Source organism: Oncorhynchus kisutch, unplaced genomic scaffold (genome assembly GCF_002021735.2).
Source record: "Oncorhynchus kisutch isolate 150728-3 unplaced genomic scaffold, Okis_V2 scaffold697, whole genome shotgun sequence".
Lineage (NCBI taxonomy): Eukaryota > Metazoa > Chordata > Actinopteri > Salmoniformes > Salmonidae > Oncorhynchus > Oncorhynchus kisutch.
The window spans coordinates 197,501-206,057 of NW_022262642.1; the positions used below are offsets into that span (position 1 = coordinate 197,501).

Genomic DNA, 8,557 nt, shown 5'->3' on the forward strand with positions numbered 1-8,557 from the left:
TACTAACCCTACAGTGTTTCCCCTATATTACTTTAGCAGTGGCGGGCCAAAAAACAAACAACAAAAAAATGCTGATATTTTTTTGGGGGGGGGGGTTGGACTAAAAAACAGATCCTTAATGACCTGTGGAGCTCTGAGGTTCCGGAACATTGGAGCTCTGAGGTTCGGAACATTGGAGCTCTGAAGGTTCCGGAACATTGGAGCTCTGAGGTTCCGGGAACATTGGAGCTCTGAGGTTCCGGGAACATTGGAGCTCTGAGGTTCCGGGAACATTGGAGCTCTGAGGTTCCGGGAACATTGGAGCTCTGAGGTTCCGGGAACATTGGAGCTCTGAGGTTCCGGGGAACATTGGAGCTCTGAGGTTCCGGGAACATTGGAGCTCTGAGGTTCCGGGAACATTGGAGCTCTGAGGTTCCGGGAACATTGGAGCTCTGAGGTTCCGGGAACATTGGAGCTCTGAGGTTCCGGGAACATTGGATCTCTGAGGTTCGGGAACATTGGAGCGCTGAGGTTCCGGGAACATTGGATCTCTGAGGTTCCGGGAACATTGGCGCTCTGAGGTTCCGGTTACATTGGATCTCTGAGGTTCCGGAACATTGGATCTCTGAGGTTCCGGAACATTGGAGCTCTGAGGTTCCGGAACATTGGAGCTCTGAGGTTCCGGAACATACTTTCAAGAAAAAAGTATTTTTAGTTTGACCTGATCACAGAGTTGGGGGAAGAGTGCTCTAGTTTGCTCCGGCTCAAATTAAGCACTGATCTAATCTATGTCCTTCCCCCTCTCTCTCTGTCCTCCTCCTATCTCTCCTCCTCCTCCTCCCTAATCTCCTCCTCTCCACCAGGTCATCACTAAAATGGCGGGGATGGAGGAGGATAATCTGATGTTCTCCTCCAGAGAGGAGCAGTATCAGCTGCTCCAGAAGGTTCTGGCTGCTACAGACCTCGACGCAGAGGAGGAAGTGGTCATCGGAGAGAATGGACGGCCAATGGTATGTATACACACCTCTTATCAATCAATCAATCAATCAATGAAATGTGGACATCTGTTCTGGATTGACTTCTGTCTGTCCAGCATGGGAAACGCATCTGGTCTGTCAAGTTCTGAAGTCAGGCATTTTAAACCTTTAAAACCTTATAAAACTCTCTCTCCCCTCCAGTTCTATATTCTAACCTCTCTCTCTCTCCAGTTCTATATTCTAACCTCTCTCTCTCCAGTTCTATATTCTAACCTCTCTCCCCTCCAGTTCTATATTCTAACCTCTCTCTCCAGTTCTATATTCTAACCTCTCTCTCTCCAGTTCTATATTCTAACCTCTCTCCCCTCCAGTTCTATATTCTAACCTCTCTCTCCCCTCCAGTTCTATATTCTAACCTCTCTCTCCCCTCCAGTTCTATATTCTAACCTCTCTCTCCCCTCCAGTTCTATATTCTAACCTCTCTCCCCTCCAGTTCTATATTCTAACCTCTCTCTCCCCTCCAGTTCTATATTCTAACCTCTCTCTCTCCCCTCCAGTTCTATATTCTAACCTCTCTCCCCTCCAGTTCTATATTCTAACCTCTCTCTCCAGTTCTATATTCTAACCTCTCTCTCCCCTCCAGTTCTATATTCTAACCTCTCTGCTCCTCCAGTTCTATATTTCTAACCTCTCTCCCCTCCAGTTCTATATTTCTAACCTCTCCTCTCTCTCCAGTTCTATATTCTAACCTCTCTCTCCCCTCCAGTTCTATATTCTAACCTCTCTCTCCCCTCCAGTTCTATATTCTAACCTCTCTCTCTCTCCAGTTCTATATTCTAACCTCTCTCTCCCCTCCAGTTCTATATTCTAACCTCTCTCTCCCCTCCAGTTCTATATTCTAACCTCTCTCTCCTCCAGTTCTATATTCTAACCTCTCTCTCCCCTCCAGTTCTATATTCTAACTCTCTCTCCCCTCCAGTTCTATATTCTAACCTCTCTCTCCTCCAGTTCTATATTCTAACCTCTCTCTCCCCTCCAGTTTATTATTCTAACCTCTCTCTCTCTCCAGTTCTATATGTCTAACCTCTCTCTCCCCTCCAGTTCTATATTCTAACCTCTCTCCCCTCCAGTTCATATTCTAACCTTCTCTCTCCCCTCCAGTCAATTCTAACCTCTTCTCCAGTTCTATATTTCTAACCTCTCTCCTCCAGTTCTATATTCTAACACTCTCTCTCCCCTCCAGTTCTATATTCTAACCTTCTAACCTTCTCTCCTCCAGTTCTTCTATAATTCTAAGCCTCTCTCTCCCCCTCCCAAGTTCTACTATTCTAAAGCTCTCTCTCCCTTCCAGTTACTATATTCTAACCTCGATCTCTCCTCCAGTCTAATTCTATACGCTCTCTCTCGCCCTCCAGTTCTATAGTTCTACACTCTCTCCCCCCTCCAGTTTCTATATTCTAAACCGTCTCTCTCTCTCCGTTTCCTATATTCCTTAACCCTCGCTCTCCTCTTCTCCCTCCAGTTTCTATATCACTAACCTCTCTCCTGCCTCCAGGTTCTATTAATTCCTATACCTCCTCTCCTCCTCCAGGTTCTATATCTTAAACCGTCTCTCTCCCGTCCAGTTCTCCATATGGTCTAACCTCTCTCTCCCCCTCCAGTTCTATATTCTAAACCTCTCTCTCCCCTCCAGTTCTATATTCTAACTCTCTCCCACTCCAGTATCTATATTTCTAACCTCATCTCTCCCCTCCAGTTCTATAATTCTAACCTCTCTCCCCCTCCAGTTCTATATTCTAAACCTCTCTCTCCCCTCCAGTTCTATATTCTAACCTCTCTCTCCAGTTCTATATTCTAACCTCTCTCTCCCCTCCAGTTCTAAATTTTAACCTCTCTCCCCTCCAGTTCTATATTCTAATCTCTCTCTCCCCTCCAGTTCTATATTCTAATCTCTCTCTCCCCTCCAGTTCTATATTCTAACCTCTCTCCTCCAGTTCTATATTCTAACCACTCTCTCTCCAGTTCTATATTCTAACCTCTCTCTCCAGTTCTATATTCTAAACTCTCTCTCCCCTCCAGTTCTATATTCTAACCTCTCTCTCCCCTCCAGTTCTATATTCTAACCTCTCTCTCTCCAGTTCTATATTCTAAACTCTCTCTCCCCTCCAGTTCTATATTCTAACCTCTCTCCCCTCCAGTTCTATATTCTAACCTCTCTCTCCAGTTCTATATTCTAACCTCTCTCTCTCCAGTTCTATATTCTAAACTCTCTCTCCCCTCCAGTTCTATATTCTAACCTCTCTCCCCTCCAGTTCTATATTCTAACCTCTCTCTCCAGTTCTATATTTCTAACCTCTCTCCCCTCCAGTTCTATATTCTAAACTCTCTCTCCAGTTCTATATTCTAAACTCTCTCTCCCCTCCAGTTCTATATTCTAACCTCTCTCTCCCCTCCAGTTCTATATTCTAACCTCTCTCTCCCCTCCAGTTCTATATTCTAACCTCTCTCTCCCCTCCAGTTCTATATTCTAACCTCTCTCTCCCCTCCAGTTCTATATTCTAACCTCTCTCTCTCCAGTTCTATATTCTAAACTCTCTCTCCCCTCCAGTTCATATTCTAACCTCTCTCCCCTCCAGTTTTATATTCTAACCTCTCTCTCCAGTTCTATATTCTAACCTCTCTCTCTCTCTCTCTCTCTCTCTCTCTCTCTCCAGTTCTATATTCTAACCTCTCTCTCTCTCTCCAGTTCTATATTCTAACCTCTCTCTCTCCTCCAGTTCTATATTCTAACCTCTCTCCCCTCCAGTTCTATATTCTAACCTCTCTCTCCAGTTCTATATTCTAACCTCTCTCCCCTCCAGTTCTATATTCTAACCTCTCTCTCCAGTTCTATATTCTAACCTCTCTCTCTCCAGTTCTATATTCTAAACTCTCTCTCCCCTCCAGTTCTATATTCTAACCTCTCTCCCCTCCAGTTCTATATTCTAACCTCTCTCTCTCCAGTTCTATATTCTAACCTCTCTCCCCTCCAGTTCTATATTCTAACCTCTCTCTCCAGTTCTATATTCTAACCTCTGTCTCTCCAGTTCTATATTCTAAACTCTCTCTCCAGTTCTATATTCTAACCTCTCTCTCTCCAGTTCTATATTCTAAACTCTCTCTCCCCTCCAGTTCTATATTCTAACCTCTCTCCCCTCCAGTTCTATATTCTAACCTCTCTCTCCCCTCCAGTTCTATATTCTAAACTCTCTCTCCCTCCAGTTCTATATTCTAGCCTCTCTCCCCTCCAGTTCTATATTCTAACCTCTCTCTCCAGTTCTATATTCTAACCTCTCTCCCCTCCAGTTCTATATTCTAAACTCTCTCTCCAGTTCTATATTCTAAACTCTCTCTCCCCTCCAGTTCTATATTCTAACCTCTCTCCCCTCCAGTTCTATATTCTAACCTCTCTCTCCCCTCCAGTTCTATATTCTAACCTCTCTCTCCCCTCCAGTTCTATATTCTAACCTCTCTCTCCCCTCCAGTTCTATATTCTAACCTCTCTCTCTCCAGTTCTATATTCTAAACTCTCTCTCCCCTCCAGTTCTATATTCTAACCTCTCTCTCCAGTTCTATATTCTAACCTCTCTCTCTCTCTCTCTCTCTCTCTCTCTCTCCAGTTCTATATTCTAACCTCTCTCTCTCCTCCAGTTCTATATTCTAACCTCTCTCCCCTCCAGTTCTATATTCTAACCTCTCTCTCTCCAGTTCTATATTTCTAACCTCTCTCCCCTCCAGTTCTATATTCTAACCTCTCTCTCCAGTTCTATATTCTAACCTCTCTCTCCCCTCCAGTTCTATATTCTAACCTCTCTCTCCTCCAGTTCTATATTCTAACCTCTCTCCCCTCCAGTTCTATATTCTAACCTCTCTCTCCTCCAGTTCTATATTCTAACCTCTCTCCCCTCCAGTTCTATATTCTAACCTCTCTCTCTCCAGTTCTATATTCTAACCTCTCTCCCCTCCAGTTCTATATTCTAACCTCTCTCTCCCCTCCAGTTCTATATTCTAACCTCTCTCTCCTCCAGTTCTATATTCTAATCTCTCTCTCCCCTCCAGGTCTATATTCTAACCTCTCTCTCTCCAGTTCTATATTCTAACCTCTCTCTCCCCTCCAGTTCTATATTCTAACCTCTCTCTCCTCCAGTTCTATATTCTAACCTCTCTCTCCTCCAGTTCTATATTCTAACCTCTCTCCCCTCCAGTTCTATATTCTAACCTCTCTCTACTCCAGTTCTATATTCTAACCTCTCTCTCCCCTCCAGTTCTATATTCTAACCTCTCTCTCTCCCCTCCAGTTCTATATTCTAAACTCTCTCTCTCTCTCTCCTCCAGTTCTATATTCTAACCTCTCTCTCTCTCCAGTTCTATATTCCAAACTCTCTCTCTCTCTCCCCAGTTCCAGCGGAGACCTGGTACCATGAGCTCCATGTCCGGGGCTGATGATTCTGTCTACATGGAGTATCGCTCTAGAGGCAGCCGGGCCCACCTGGGTAACAACATCCACCCGCTCTTCAAGCGCTTCAGGAAGGGCCCGTAGGTCTCTGCTCTAATCTGCTGCACTATATAGGGAATAAGGTGTTACTGTGGGATACTGCCGGGGTGTTGTGGAAGGGATTCCTAGACTCAGGTCAGACGAGAGGTAACCGCTATAGACCCTGGTAGGACGAACATGTTCCCTGTGTGTTTCAGAGAGAACCCAGTTCTGCATCACCACCATAACCTCAGTTCTAGGGGTTTTTAGTTCTTCAGAGAGGGATACTAAATGTGGTCTTTTATCTGTCTCATATTTCATTCATGTGTTTTTGTTTTTTGTCTTGACATGAAATGCTTTTCAAATAAAACAGGAATGTTTGGGATTCGTTTGTATATTTTTTACCCTCTACCCTACCCTCTACCCCTACCCTCTACCCTACCCTCTACCCCCTACCCTCTACCCTACCCTCTACCCTACCCTCTACCCTACCCTCTACTCTACCCTCTACCCTACCCTCTACCCTACCCTCTACTCTACCCTCTACCCCCTACCCTCTACCCTACCCTCTACTCTACCCTCTACCCCCTACCCTACCCTCTACCCCCTACCCTCTACCCTACCCTCTACCCTACCCTCTACCCTACCCTCTACCCTACCCTCTACTCTACCCTCTACCCTACCCTCTACCCTACCCTCTACTCTACCCTCTACCCTACCCTCTACTCTACCCTCTACTCTACCCTCTACTCTACCCTCTACTCTACCCTCTACTCTACCCTCTACCCTACCCTCTACTCTACTCTACCCTCTACCCTACCCTCCTCTACCCTACCCTCCCCTTTACCCTACCCTCTACTCTCACCGTACCCTCTACTCTACCCTCTACCCATCCCCCTACCCTCTACCCTACCCTCCCATGTACCCTACCCTCTACCCATCCCTCTACCCTACCCTCTACCCATCCCCCTACCCTCTACCCTACCATCCCCTACCCTCTACCCTACCCTCCCATGTACCCTACCCTCTACCCTCTACCCATCCCCCTACCCTCTACCCTACCCTCCCATGTACCCTACCCTCTACCCATCCCTCTACCCTACCCTCCCATGTACCCTACCCTCTACCCATCCCTCTACCCTACCCTCCCATGTACCCTACCCTCTACCCATCCCCCTACCCTCTACCCTCCCTATACCCTCCCCTCCCTCCCTCACCCTCCCCTCCCTCTACCCTCACCCTCCCCTACCCTCCCCCTCCCCTCCCTCTACCCTCACCCTCGCCTCCCTGCAGCAGGCACAGACATCTTCCTCAGGACACCCAGTTAAAAACCTGGATCCTACCATGAACCCCTCCCTCTACCCTCCCCTCCCTCTACCCTCCCCCTCCCCTCCCTCTACCCTCCCCCTACCCTACCCATCATCCTCAGGACACCCAGTTAAAAACCTGGATCCTACCGTGAACCCAAATTGGATTGCAAAAGAATAATTCAATCCAGATCAGTGTTTTTTTTGAGCTAATGACTTCATCCGGATCCCACATTAGCTGTTACCCATAGCAACATGTGCTCTTCCTCAGGTCAAACTAGGATGTCATGAAACCCCCAGAGGATTTGGGGAAAGTTCAAAGAGTTGTATCGACTCTAATCCTGTTTGAATCCGAGATTAAACTGGAGAGATCCCCTGCCAGAAGATGCTGTTTGGAAGTTTATTCGCCAAGTGCACGGGATTCAACAGGTGGAAAACAGGAGAGTGGGATTCTCTTCCCCCAACAAGAAAATAAAATGAAAAGATAGAATACAAAACATCCAAAATAACTAGGATGTAAACGACAACAAGAATACAAATATATACGGGTCAGAACCAGAACCTTATTCAATGTCCAGGGTCCTGGAGTGGTTGTATATACAGGTCAGAACCAGAACCTTATTCAATGTCCAGGGTCCTGGAGTGGTTGTATAGACAGGTCAGTACCAGAACCTTATTCAATGTCCAGGGTACTGGAGTGGTTGTATATACAGGTCAGTACCAGTACATTATTCAATGTCCAGGGTCCTGGAGTGGTTGTATATACAGGTCAGAACCAGAACCTTATTCAATGTCCAGGGTCCTGGAGTGGTTGTATATACAGGTCAGTACCTTATTCAATGTCCAGGGTACTGGAGTGGTTGTATAGACAGGTCAGAACCAGAACCTTATTCAATGTCCAGGGTCCTGGAGTGGTTGTATATACAGGTCAGAACCAGAACCTTATTCAATGTCCAGGGTCCTGGAGTGGTTGTATATACAGGTCAGTACCTTATTCAATGTCCAGGGTACTGGAGTGGTTGTATAGACAGGTCAGAACCAGAACCTTATTCAATGTCCAGGGTCCTGGAGTGGTTGTATATACAGGTCAGAACCAGAACCTTATTCAATGTCCAGGGTCCTGGAGTGGTTGTATAGACAGGTCAGAACCAGAACCTTATTCAATGTCCAGGGTCCTGGAGTGGTTATATATACAGGTCAGTACCAGAACCTTATTCAATGTCCAGGGTCCTGGAGTGGTTGTATATACAGGTCAGTACCAGAACCTTATTCAATGTCCAGGGTCCTGGAGTGGTTGTATATACAGGTCAGTACCAGAACCTTATTCAATGTCCAGGGTCCTGGAGTGGTTGTATAGACAGGTCAGTACCAGAACCTTATTCAATGTCCAGGGTCCTGGAGTGGTTGTATATACAGGTCAGAACCAGAACCTTATTCAATGTCCAGGGTCCTGGAGTGGTTGTATAGACAGGTCAGTACCAGAACCTTATTCAATGTCCAGGGTCCTGGAGTGGTTGTATATACAGGTCAGTACCTTATTCAATGTCCAGGGTCCTGGAGTGGTTGTATATACAGGTCAGTACCAGAACCTTATTCAATGTCCAGGGTCCTGGAGTGGTTGTATATACAGGTCAGTACCAGAACCTTATTCAATGTCCAGGGTCCTGGAGTGGTTGTATAGACAGGTCAGTACCAGAACCTTATTCAATGTCCAGGGTCCTGGAGTGGTTGTATATACAGGTCAGAACCAGAACCTTATTCAATGTCCAGGGTCCTGGAGT

The 8,557-nt window shown here is 46.2% G+C and overlaps 1 pseudogene across 1 annotated transcript in view; it reads left to right on the plus strand.

The window, feature by feature from the left end:
* Positions 1 to 5,849, plus strand: part of LOC116361456 (general transcription and DNA repair factor IIH helicase subunit XPB-like) — a 91,432-nt pseudogene extending 85,583 nt beyond the window's left edge. Inside the window, exons 15-16 of the transcript XR_004207598.1 lie at positions 843 to 989; positions 5,395 to 5,849. The product of XR_004207598.1 is annotated as a general transcription and DNA repair factor IIH helicase subunit XPB-like (transcript). The remainder of the gene's footprint in view (positions 1 to 842; positions 990 to 5,394) is intronic.
* Positions 5,850 to 8,557: the final 2,708 nt, after the last annotated feature.